Genomic DNA, 12,651 nt, shown 5'->3' on the forward strand with positions numbered 1-12,651 from the left:
TCATAACCTCATAACCTCTAGAATAACATGATATCCTTACCTTTTCATTTTTAGTTTTTCTCGAATGATTTAAAATAAACAATTTACAGACTATAACAAGCGTAATAAAAATATATATTGTGAACATATTTCTTCAAGAGTTCTCATGTGGTGATGTAGCTGAAATAAAGAGGTTTGCCAGGTACTTTGTGACTGCTCCCACATCTGCCTTCTCCTTTCCCCACAGTGATAGTATTTCTCTATTTACTTTTCTTCCCCCCTTACATTTATTTATTTATTAGTTGTGTGCTCAAATGCTACAGTATGCTAGTGCAGATCAGAAGACAATTTTCAGGAGTCAGTTATTAGCTTCTGCCATGTGGGTCACAGGGATTGATCTCGGGGTTTCAACCTCAGCTTGGCAAACAACCACCCTTACCCAGGGAACCTTTTTTGCAGTCCCCGAATTTCATAATTCCTAATACTGTCTGGCAGCATTTCTATGACTTCAGAATTAATAACTGGATTATTTTAGTGGAAATTGTGTTTGCGGGAATTAATTAATGTTGTATATTATAGCCACAGTGCTATAATGGTACCCAGTCTTCTATTTTATGCACTACTCATTACATTTGTATATGCATTTTTAAAAACCCTGCTTGGCCAACAAGCACACCCTCTGCTGACAATATTAAATAGTTTCCTTACGTGGATGGCTATAGGTCTCTACATCATTTTATGTTCACTGTTATGGCATAGTGATTTCAGTTTAATTCATAATTATGATTCATATTATGGAGACCCTTTTGGTTTGGCTGTTCGGATGATAGTGATTGCTCTGGTATTATTTCATTGAGAACACAAACACGTACCCCACATTCACACACTTCCATTTATACTGTATATTTTTGTCTGGTGATTTGACTATATTATTTATGGTGAAGCCGGAAGTAAACTCTATTGAAGTAAAAGTCAAACAGTGTTGAAAAATTGATTATCTGTATTCTTTTATCTATCACTTATTTCATAGTAAGACACAAATAAGCCTCTTTCAACCTAATGTATACTCTTATTCAGCTACAAATTAATTAGCAAATTAATTAAAATTATTTTAGTGCAGTATTTTTCTATGCTTATATTTCCTAGACATAATACTTTGCCATGTACTTTCTGATCTCTCAAGCATACTGTACAGTAAATATATTTAATGTGCATTAGAACTCCACATTAGGAGCTGTAAAAATGCCTCAGCTGTTAAAGACTTGTGTCACAACCAACATGTCAGTGACACTGATATTAGTCACTGTATATTAGGTATTTCTATTGAAATGTTCACATATTAGCTATTTGTACTTCTCTATATCATATCAGGTCATAATTATAATGATAGCAAATCCATCCAATTACAAAAGTCACCATTATATCTAGTACCTTATTTAAATTATTTAACATGTGTTTTGGTTTCATTTTCAAATTCTATGCTAAAGGAATCATAGTTAGTTCTATCCTTTCATGATTATAGCCACATCATCTGCGGTCATCTGGTACATTAGAAGAGTATCAAAATTGGTTTCTTTAGTTCATTTACTTTGGAAAGATCTAATCTCAGCAGCAATGCTGAAATAAAATATCAATTACAAAAACTCACTGAATAAAATATAAATATTTATAAAATATATATGATAAAGAAAAATATGTTATAAAAACACAGAAATAAAACACAAAATTCAAACTCAGATTAACCCCCCCCAAACTCCTAGCTCACTGAAAATAAAGACCATGGCCCCATTATATAAGTAACTACCTGTGAGGACATGCTTGACAACTCTCTAAGTTCTTTCTCTTCCTTTACATTGGTTAAGATGCAACCAAAAAGTCTAGAATGCCTTTTTCAGGAAGATGTGCTTTTTTTCTTATTTGCATCCTTAATATATCATAATCTAAGAAATGATCGATACCAAGTGAAGGTTTGTTATATCAATAAATGATGAAGAAGATTCTATTTAAGGTTACATTGTAGTTTATTAGAAGAATTTTTCCACTCAATTTTCAATCCATTTTATATAATACAGACTCTGTCATTGTTCTTCACAGGTTCCAGTCAGGATGTAGCTTAATAGACCACACTTATTCCAGTGTATTTTGTATCTATTTGTATCCACCTCCCCATGTCACTCCACCCAGCAATATATATTTCACATACAGGAAATGCTTGTCCTCATGATATTTCCATATATTAGAATGGTACTATCAAGAAGATGCAAGCTTCCTATTTCTGGCTGCACCCAGAGGTGACGCAGTCCAATAGCTTGCTGTACCCAAATTCTGTGGGGGAGAAAGCTGTACTCTCAGAATCATGGGCAATTCTGAGAACTTAAGGGAAACCATTACCTCTGCTCACATTCCTGTACCAAGAGGAACCTGCCTAGAGTCCTATGGACACAGGAACCTAGGAAGAGTCTGGGAGAGGATCCTTCCAGTATCTACCTGTGCCCAGAGATGAAAGCCAGTGGCCAGAAAAACTAGCACAACTGAGAACAGAGGTAAGACCAAATCTTCTGCTTCAAGCAACCAGCCTGGAGCCCTCAGGACACACAAATCAAGAGCAGTCTGAGACAGGACACTTCCTATTTCTGCCTGCACCCAGAGCTGATCTGGTCCTCAGATCTCTGCACCCACATCTTGGTGGGAGAAAACAGGTCTATAGGAGTGGTGACACAGAGGCTTACAGGAGGGTCAAGCCACTGTCAGAGACAGAAAGACCACCTAACACCAGAGAAAATCTGATGGCAAGAGTCAAGCACAGGAACCCAAGCAACAGAAACCAAGACTACTTGGCATCATCAGAGCCCTGTTTTCCCAAGAAAGCAAATATTAGATATCCCAACAATCTGGAAAAGCAAGATTTGGATTTAAAATCATATCTCATGATGATAATAGAGGACTTTATGAAGGGTATAAATAAACCGCTTAAAGAAATATAGGACAGCACATGTAAACAAGTAGAAACCCTTAAAGAGGAAACACAAAATCCCTTCAAGAATTACAGAAAACATAGCCAAACAGATGAAGGAATTAAAAAAATCCAGGATCAATAAATGGAAATAGAAACAATAAAGAAAGCACAAAGAGAGACAACCCTGGACATGGAAAACTTAGCGAAGATATCAGAAGTCATAGATAGAATCATCATGAAGAGAATACAAGATAGAAAAGAGAAAATCTCAGAGGCAGAAGATACTATAGAAAACATTAACACAACCATCAAAGAAAATGTAAAGCTCAAAATGCTCCTAACAGAAAACATCTAGGAAATCCAGGACACAATGAGAAGATCAAACCAAAGGATAGTGGGTATAGAAGAGAGAGATTCCCAAATAAAGGGGCCTGTAAATATCTTCAACAAAATTATAGAAGAAAATTTCCTAACCTAAAGAAAGAAATGCCCATAAAAATACAAGAATCATACATTACTCTAAATAGATTGGACCAGAAAAGAAATTTCTCCCTTCATATAATAGTCAAAACACCAAATGCACAGAACAAAGAAAGAATATTAAAAGCAGTAAGGGAAAAAGGTCAAGTAATATATAAAGCAGATCTATCAGAGCTATATCAGACTTCTCACCAGAGACTATGAAAGTCAAATCCAGAGTGGATTTTATACAGATACTAAGAAAACATAAATGCCAGCCCAGTCTACCATATCCAGCAAAACTCAATTAATGTACATGGAGAAACCAAAACATTTTATGACAAACTAAATTTACACAGTATCTTTTCACAAATCCTGCCCTATAAAAGATCATAGATGGGAAACTCCAACACAAGAAGGGAAATTACACCCTATAAAAATCAAGAAAGTAATCCTCTTGCGACAAACCCAAAAGAAGTGAGTAACACAAACATAATTCCACCTCTACCAAAAAAGAATAGTAACAGGAAAGAACAATAACTAGTCCTTAATAACTCAGCATCAATGAACTAAATTCCCATGTATTCATACCAAAGCTTAATGATACTCTCTCGTTTATCTAGGTATGAAATAGTTTGTATCAAAAGCCCCATGTGTTAACTTAGAAGTTCTATATTGCTAAATATGATAGTGATGATAAGACGATTGGATGAGTTGTGTTCTATTAATGGAGGCTTTTGCCATTCATTTTGTTGATAGTGTTTATTAACTAAACGTGGATGCTGAAGATGTGAAGGCTATGACAATTACCTTGTGTGAGACTTTTAAGTTTGCAACATCTGCAAACTGGTCTCTTCATCCAGGTTTTCTCAGTAACTCATTATTTTGGGGCAGCATTTTACCCATAAAGAACTTTATGTCAACCAATAAATTAAGTTTCCCAAATCTGCTGCTGGTTTGTGAACTTCTTGTTACCCAAAGGTACTTCAACACTGTCACATAATTTCAACAGGAGCGAATTCTATATTCAGAGAGAGAGATTAGAGAAAGAGGGGGGAGGGGCTGTCATCCGTGAGTTCCATGGCTCTCTTCACTGAAAAGAAAATTACTCAGAGTTCTCCAAAAATTTGAAGTCAACTACTTCGACATTCTTAGGAACATGCTATTTACAGAGCACAGATGTGTTCATAGACCCTAGGACTGTCACTTCTTCCAGAAAGCTTCTCTTGAATCAGTGGAAGCACCATCTTTGGCAGCTTTAGGTTTATAAAATGTCTTAGATCAGAAGACTGGCAAGTCACAATTCTATTTTGTTCAGGGAAGCTGTGTGAGCTGACATGAAAACAACTGGATGTGCATGGGTCTGCACCAGTCCTTAGCATGTAGCTTGCAGTTTAGTACTTTGATGGGATCCTGGGTGGGTAAACTAGGGCATCTCTGATTCTGCAAACTTCACTTGGTTTTCTTACTTTGGTTTGGATGGCTTGTCCAACTTGAAAATGACAGTTATGTTTCATCTTAGATTTATTTTGTAAATAAATAAATAAATTATAATCATAAAAAATAAAACATATTTGTTGTAAATTTCTCAAAGTTGGGTTGCCAAGGTGAACTACCATGAGGAATAATTTTGGCAAATATTTTACATTTAATTCTTTATTAATATTCTTTATATATACCTGTGTGTGTGTCTGTCTGTATGTATGTATATATGTATGAATGCCTTATATGTGGCAGACATTCATTCCCCTAGAGCTAGAGCTACAGACATTGCTAGCATACCAACATGGGTACTAGGGACCAAACTCAGGTCCCTGAGAAGAGTAGCAACTGCTTTTCCTTTGTGAGTCATCTCTCTAGGCTTTTGAAATTGTTTTATATTCTTGAGTGTTCTGCTAATTATACTGTGAACATATGTAATGTTCTATACGTTTGCTCTTTTATTCACACAGCAGAGAAGAATGTAGGCTCCTTGCCATTCTTAGAGACCATAGGTTTTAAGGAATGGTCAATGATCATTGGTGTTAACTTCATGTCACCAACTATTCTGATTTCTCCCATCTACCTTCAATTTTTTGGTAGGGTGAGTCAAATATACTTTTACTCAGGAGTACTGTGAACATATCATTTCTACCAATTTTTCCTTAAGCCTTCACCATTGTTTGTGCCATGGATATTTAGCTGGACATGCACAGTGTACAGTTCTTTCTTTGGTTTTGTGTTTGATGTAAAATTCCAGCTTGCCTGAGGCATGGTTGGTGTGGTAGCTGTATAAAAAGAGTTAGACTTGGGAGTGTGGAGATAACATAGGCAGACAGGTTCCTAGAGGAACTTACCAGGCTAGGCTGGTACACACAGTTCTGTATTATATAGATGGTATGAAAGGCCTGGGGTTGTGGTATGACAGAAATCCCGGAGAACTAGGTGAACATAGTGTATGTATGTGCCAGAGGGGTACTGGAAGTAAGGTTAGAGACTCAGGCTGGAATGTCCAGTGAGAACTTTCCAAGAAAGTCTGAGGTTTATAAATTTGATCTAGCCCCACATGTGGCCCATATATATACAGCCACACAAACAAGATAAGATTGATGAAGCTAAGAAGTGTATGCTGACAGGAACCAGATACAGATGTCTCCTGAGAGACACAGCCAGAGTATGTCAAATACAGAGGCGAATGCTAGCACTAAATCACTGAACAGAGAACGGAACCCCAGTTGGAGGAATTAGAGAAAGGATTGATAGAGCTGAAGGGGCCTGCAACCCCATAAGAACAACAATGCCAACCAACCAGAGCTCTCAGCGACTAAACCACTACACAACAACTGTACAAGGACAGACCCATGGCTCTAACTGCAAATGTAACAGAAGATGACTTTGCTGGGCACCAATGGAAGGAGAAGCCCTTGGTCCTGCCAAGGTTTGAATCCCCAGTGTAAGGGAATGTTAGGGGGACAGTAAGGGAGAAGGGATGGGGAGGGGAACACCCTTGTAGAAGAAGGGGACGGGGAGGGGATGGGGGCTTGCGGACAGGAAACCGGGAATGGGAATAACATTTGAAATGGAAAGAAATATCCAATAAAAATATGGATTAAAGGAAAATTTGAAACTTTTTAAAAAATGGAAATAGTGATAAAACTGTACTTAATTTAAAATGCCCCATGACCTGAGATCAGTGACAACTTGGAGGTGAAGCTCTTAGGAAATTGCCAGAGGTCTAACTTTAGGTACCAGCATTATTACTAACTATATCTCTTGCTAATATTTTTGTTCTGTATTAAGTAAAATGCCTCCTTAAAAATCTTAAAAATAATAAATGATTATTTTTACTATATTTACAAGTATATAGTTAAAATTTCATGTAGACTATATATTTACTGAAATTATTGTAAATAGAAGTATATTCTATGGTTGGGGTGGGAAAACATGAGATATTACTGTACTGAGAGGAAAATATGTTAACAGAATTTATAAACTGATATTTTTTACTAACATCAAGTACCATAAAGACAAAGAAGTCGTAAGATAATTCTTTTTCATATATACTGTAGGAAAATAACTTTTCTGCTAAAACATACTATGTTTTTGAGAAGGGAACACTGCAGATTCACTATTTTAAATATATTCAAAGCATTTAATAATTTTAAAAAATTGATAATATAAATACAATTTAAATAATGAGATATATTTTCCTGTCATGTAATTACAGACATAGAACCTAGTAAATCTAGAACAGTAGTTTGGTTAAAAATGGTTTGTAAATAAACTTTCAGTGTATTAACCTATGTCAAAATACTACCTGCTATTACCTTAAATAAAATCAACTTACATAAATTAAAAGTTTGTTCTATAATTTTCTATAAGTTTTATCATTCGACACCATCCGAATACTATCAGCTCTATATAATCTTTTTTGAATAAATAGTATAATATAATTGTGTGTATATTTAAACCCCATTTAAATCTTTTGCAGAGTTTTCAGTAACCATGTAGTGAAGTAAGTCAAATTTGCCATTTATTACTATAATATTTTTGTCCCTTGTAATATCTTGTGGTTGTAGTTTGAAAGTATTTAAATAATGATGTAAACTAAGTGTATTACATTACATAAAAACTAAAGAGTATCTTATCTTATATCAATAATAAATGTTAGCTGTAACATTTTCTCAGAACCTTGTGGCAAACAAGATTTGAAGACTGTTTCCAGCAACCCAATTTGCCCTATTTCTCACTGAGGAAGAGTTTGGATAAACACATAACTTCTTTCTTGGTGTTTTCATTTTTCTCTATACTTATAGGTAAATAAAAGATTGAAATGTAGCTGAGAACTAAATCCTGACACTCAAAGCCCCTAAGTTAAAAATTAGAAATGATGAGAATGTGACCCCTTGAGACTCTTCTGATATACAAATTTACATTTCTTTAAAAGTCGGAAGTAATTCTCATACTGAGTGATTATTAATATTTTTCATAGGGCTCTTATTCCAAGGACATATAGAGTCCGGCCGTATATAAAAAAGGAAAATTTAGTAAAACTTAGTATACCAAGACAGTGTACTTGAAAGTATTAAAACAACAAAGTGCATCTATTATCTCTTCGTGCTGTGTGCATAGACACAGATCCTTTATATCTCAACAGAGGGAATTCAGATATTAAGAAGGTCACTTATATCACACAAGGGTGCAGCTGAAATTGCCTTAGTTTTAAGCTTCCAGCAGTGTCCTGATAGAAATCTGCATCAGTCCAGGGAGTAATCCATAACCATCAGATGACCTAATACATCCCCTAATGTAAACGATCAGAATTCAAATTGGCGATTGTGCAGCCCATAATTTAAACAGAACACCTTTGAGATTTTCATAAATTTAAACTACAGAGCAAGTGATAGGAGAATATTCCTTTTTACCACTTAGGCATTCAGATTTGGGTTATACTAATTTCCAAAATCCACCATTTTTATTGGATTTCTTCTCAACAACACTATAGTTTCATAAGTTCTTAAACACAACTTGATAAAGTTATTTTTGTTTTACACAAAACTAACAAGTATTTATGTTCTGTAAGAGCAGAATTTATTTTTTCATGGAAATTTTCAGGTCTTTTCATTATATGATTTGAACATCCTTATTTTTAACATGTCGATATGCTTGTATGTCAAAGTGATACTAAACTAAGAAAATGGAGGACTTGTATATGAATCTTTTCATACTTATATTTAACTGCTCAAATGGAATTAAGAAAACGCAAGGAGAATTCCTGAGATATAATTAATGATTAATGAAAACCCATACATAAAATAAACCCAAATAGTAGAATACAAGTAAATATAAACTGGATTGCCATGTCTTGTTTTTTTTATTGACTGTGCAAATATTTTCAAAGTATATGATTTAGTACAAGTATTGTTATGTAACTGCTCTTATTCATTCCTGGAAATCAGACTGCTGGAAGGGCCCTTCCCTAAATCTTATTCCAGTAAGGTTGTTTTGGTGAATATGTTCCGTTCTAATCTTAGTGAAATGATGAGAAAGGAATGTACAGAAGTTCATTCAAATTGGTTTAGTGACAACAGTGGATATACACCTACTCGAAGACTGTCATGCTGGTGTATGAATCAGCGATCGCGAGGATCACTCTCAGGAGACATTTACCCTTCTTAGCAATCTTTATTAACAAGAAAATATATTCATATAAATATGCAGTCTCACAATTACTCAGTATTGTCCACTGGGTATTACTAAATTCTTGGGAAAGATTTGAAGGACAGAGAAATGTGTTCCTAGTATTGAGTTTTAAGTACTGAGTAGAACCCAGATCACACGTGAAGTGGTGGTAAAATGAGAAGGTACACTGAGAAATGTCACTTGTTATTTTTCTTTATTTTAGGTATTTAATTCCATTCACTTGTTATTTCTCTCACTCTACATATTTATCATTTACATATTATGTATCTGTCAATAGATATATGGAATATATACAGATGTCTTTACAAAATCGCATGTCATTGTAAAATTTTCTAATAGAATGATACATGTAGAATTAAATGAATAATTATAGGCATGGATAGGCATATATATATATATGTACTCATATTAAATATATTTTTAATTACAAGAAAACTGAGTATAAAAAAACTACAACTAGTCGCAAAATAGATAAAAGTTAAAACCTGTGGAAGAGGCATGGAAGAATTGAAGGAGACAGAGGGGTAAAGGACATCACAAAAGCAAACAAACAAACAAAACAAAATCAAACCAAACCAAACAACAGCAAAAGTCCTACAGAATGAATTAAGCTGGGCCCAATCGGGGCATACACAGACTGAAATACCAGCCAAAGAGCGTACATGGGATGGACGTAAGTCCCCTATAAACATATAATAGATGTGCGGCTTGCTCTTCCTTTGCAACCTTTCATAACTAGATCGGCAGTTATGTCCCCTTCTGCTATCTGCCTTCAGATCCCTTCCCCCTAACTGGGCTTCCTTGTCCAGACTCAATTGGAGAGGCCGTGCCTCGTCCTACTGCAACTTGGTATGCCAGGGCAACTTCATAACCTTGGGAGGCTTCACCTTATCTGAGAAGAAAAGGGCAGAAGATGAGGGGAAAGGGAAAGGGAAAGGGAAAAAAAGGACTAGAAAAAAAGAGGAGTTAAACTCTTTCCTTCTATCAAGCACTTTCATTTTCATTTGAAAACTGAGAAAGGAGGCTGAGTGATTAGACAATTAGAACACGTGGTGCTCATATAAACTTGGTAGAAGAAATATTAAATTTTATGAACTCTTACAATCAAGGCTTAGACTGCTGTGAAAGAATTCTGTGAGAAATGGCTACATATTGATGTAAATTTTTGATAAACAATTAATATTTGTTATAAATATTCCAGTCATAAATCGTTAGTTCTTTTTAGTAGAGCAGTTTTTATTATTTTATAATATAAAATATGCTACTATTTTTTAAAAGATGATCATTGTGATGGTTTATATATACTTAGCCCAGGGAGTGACATTATTAACAGGTATGGCCCTGTTCAAGTAGGTGTAGCCTTTTTTGGAGTAGGCATGGCTATGACTGTGTGGGCTTTAAGATTGTCATCCTAGCTGCCTGGAAGCCAGTCTTCTGCTAGCAGCCTTCAGATGAAGTGTTAGAACTCTCAGCTCCTCTTGCACCATGCTTGTCTAGATACTGCACACACCCACCTTTATGATAATGAACTCTGAAGCCAGCCCCAATTAAATGTTGTCCTTTATAAGACTTTCCTTGGTCATGGTGTCTGTTCACAGAAGTAAAACCTTAACTAAGACAATCATAACATATACAAAGGCATACAAACCTGATTTAATTAAGTGTAGGTTATCTTAAGTTTTGTAGTAAGTTGATTTGAAACACCAAATAAAGGAGAAGAGTTTAAAATGCATGCATGAATGGAAACTTGGTTTTAATTAACATGTGTGAAATTTCACATACATAAACCGACACACATATTTATTATATTAAAAAAATTATCACTAGCTTTTCCTATGGCTGTGGGTATAAGGGCTACTTTTAGGCGTCCTTCAGAGGTCTAACTCATCCATGATTGCTGAGCTACCAAAACTAATAGCAACCCAACCTAACAACACAATAAAAGGTGTGCCTTCCACTTCATCACGTTTATCCTCATGTTTTCAAACATAGGAATTTGGGGTGGACGCACATTGATAAGCTTCACTGTTGGATTATCACACTGGTAATTTGTTTATTTGTGCTGTGGTTGCCCACCCATTCATTTATTGTGCCAATGTTTGTTTCACCCACAAAATCCAATATAAGAACGTATATCCCATCTACGAATTCAAAACGTTAATGAGTGAAGACAGTAAGCAATACTGCCTAGCATACCATAAAATTAACAAGACTGTGTCAAGGCATTCTGTATCAAGTCAAGCAAAATGAAATGATCTGGACTAAATTTTGGAGTGCATTTTAATTTGTCTTTCAGTGTAGACTGGGGGAATTCGACTTATAAGATGTAATGGCATTTCACAGGAAAAGGCAGACATGATCACCTAAAAATAAAGCCAACACAGAGTGTAAATATCTATGTGTTTTATAACTCTTTGGAAAGAGAAAAATCACTGTGTCTCAAATGAACTCCTTAAGCAGGTTCTCTGGGTCTCTATTCCAGGTGTAGCTGTCCGTGGGTTGCTTGGCAGAGGGCTCTGTGAGATGAGAATCTGCTGCAGTTTGCTGAATAGATCGTGATGCCCTTTACAGGGCCCCAGAGCCACGCAGCAACTAATGACCTCTAAACAGCCAAAGAACTGGAGTGGAGAGAACAGTACCTGAACTACAAACAGAAGCACAGGAAAAGTAGAGAATCCGATGTAGGTCAGCAGGTGTTAGGTTTCGACTTCAGAGCTTGATAAACCTGTCCTTGCAAACGTTCTTTAAACTCTTTGATCATTTGTGTTGTTATATAAAACGGAAAAATCATTTTTGATTTTCTCAAGGCTCCTACTTGTGAAGTGTCTGTCTTCAGTGCACAATAACAATAATGACTATCATTAACAGAGTTCAGGACAATAGTTTGAATAGTTTTCCACGTGTAGATTTAAAAGATGTAAATCAGAGGTTCTGTTATATAAAGGAAGTAGCCATGACCTTGTCTCTGACGTGAAACTGTCCACTTGACAGGCTCATTCTCCCAGAAAGTTCTGATTAATGTGTGCTCCAAGAAACACGAGCACACAAAACATAAGCTACAGCATTTTATCATCTGGATAGACTGAATATTTAATAAAGAATGAGATGGTTAGTTCTCTTTCTTTGTATCCTTCTTCCCTTCCCCTCATTTCTTCTGTTATTTGGTGGATCTTGGCTCCTACATATGAGGAAATACAAAGAAATCAATGAGGACTACGTTCGACTTCTTTATGTATGAAAAACATATCATTATATGTATATCAGGAGAAATTGTATATCAGTGAGAACATGTAATTGTTTCATGCACACACACACACACAAACACATACACAGACGCAGACACACACACAGAGACACACACATACACATAGACAGACAGACACACACACATACACACACACACACACACACACATATATATATATATATATATATATATATACCAATTATAATTTCTTAGTGATACTTTCCTTCTAGAATCTTGTAGTTAAGAGTGATTGCATTTTAGGACTTAAGGAACTGAGAGAATTATCTGCCAAGCCATTTTTTCTTCAATAAAGGCACTTGACTGGTCA

The sequence above is a fragment of the Rattus rattus genome, chromosome 3, assembly GCF_011064425.1.
Source record: "Rattus rattus isolate New Zealand chromosome 3, Rrattus_CSIRO_v1, whole genome shotgun sequence".
In the NCBI taxonomy this organism is placed as follows: Eukaryota; Metazoa; Chordata; class Mammalia; order Rodentia; family Muridae; genus Rattus; species Rattus rattus.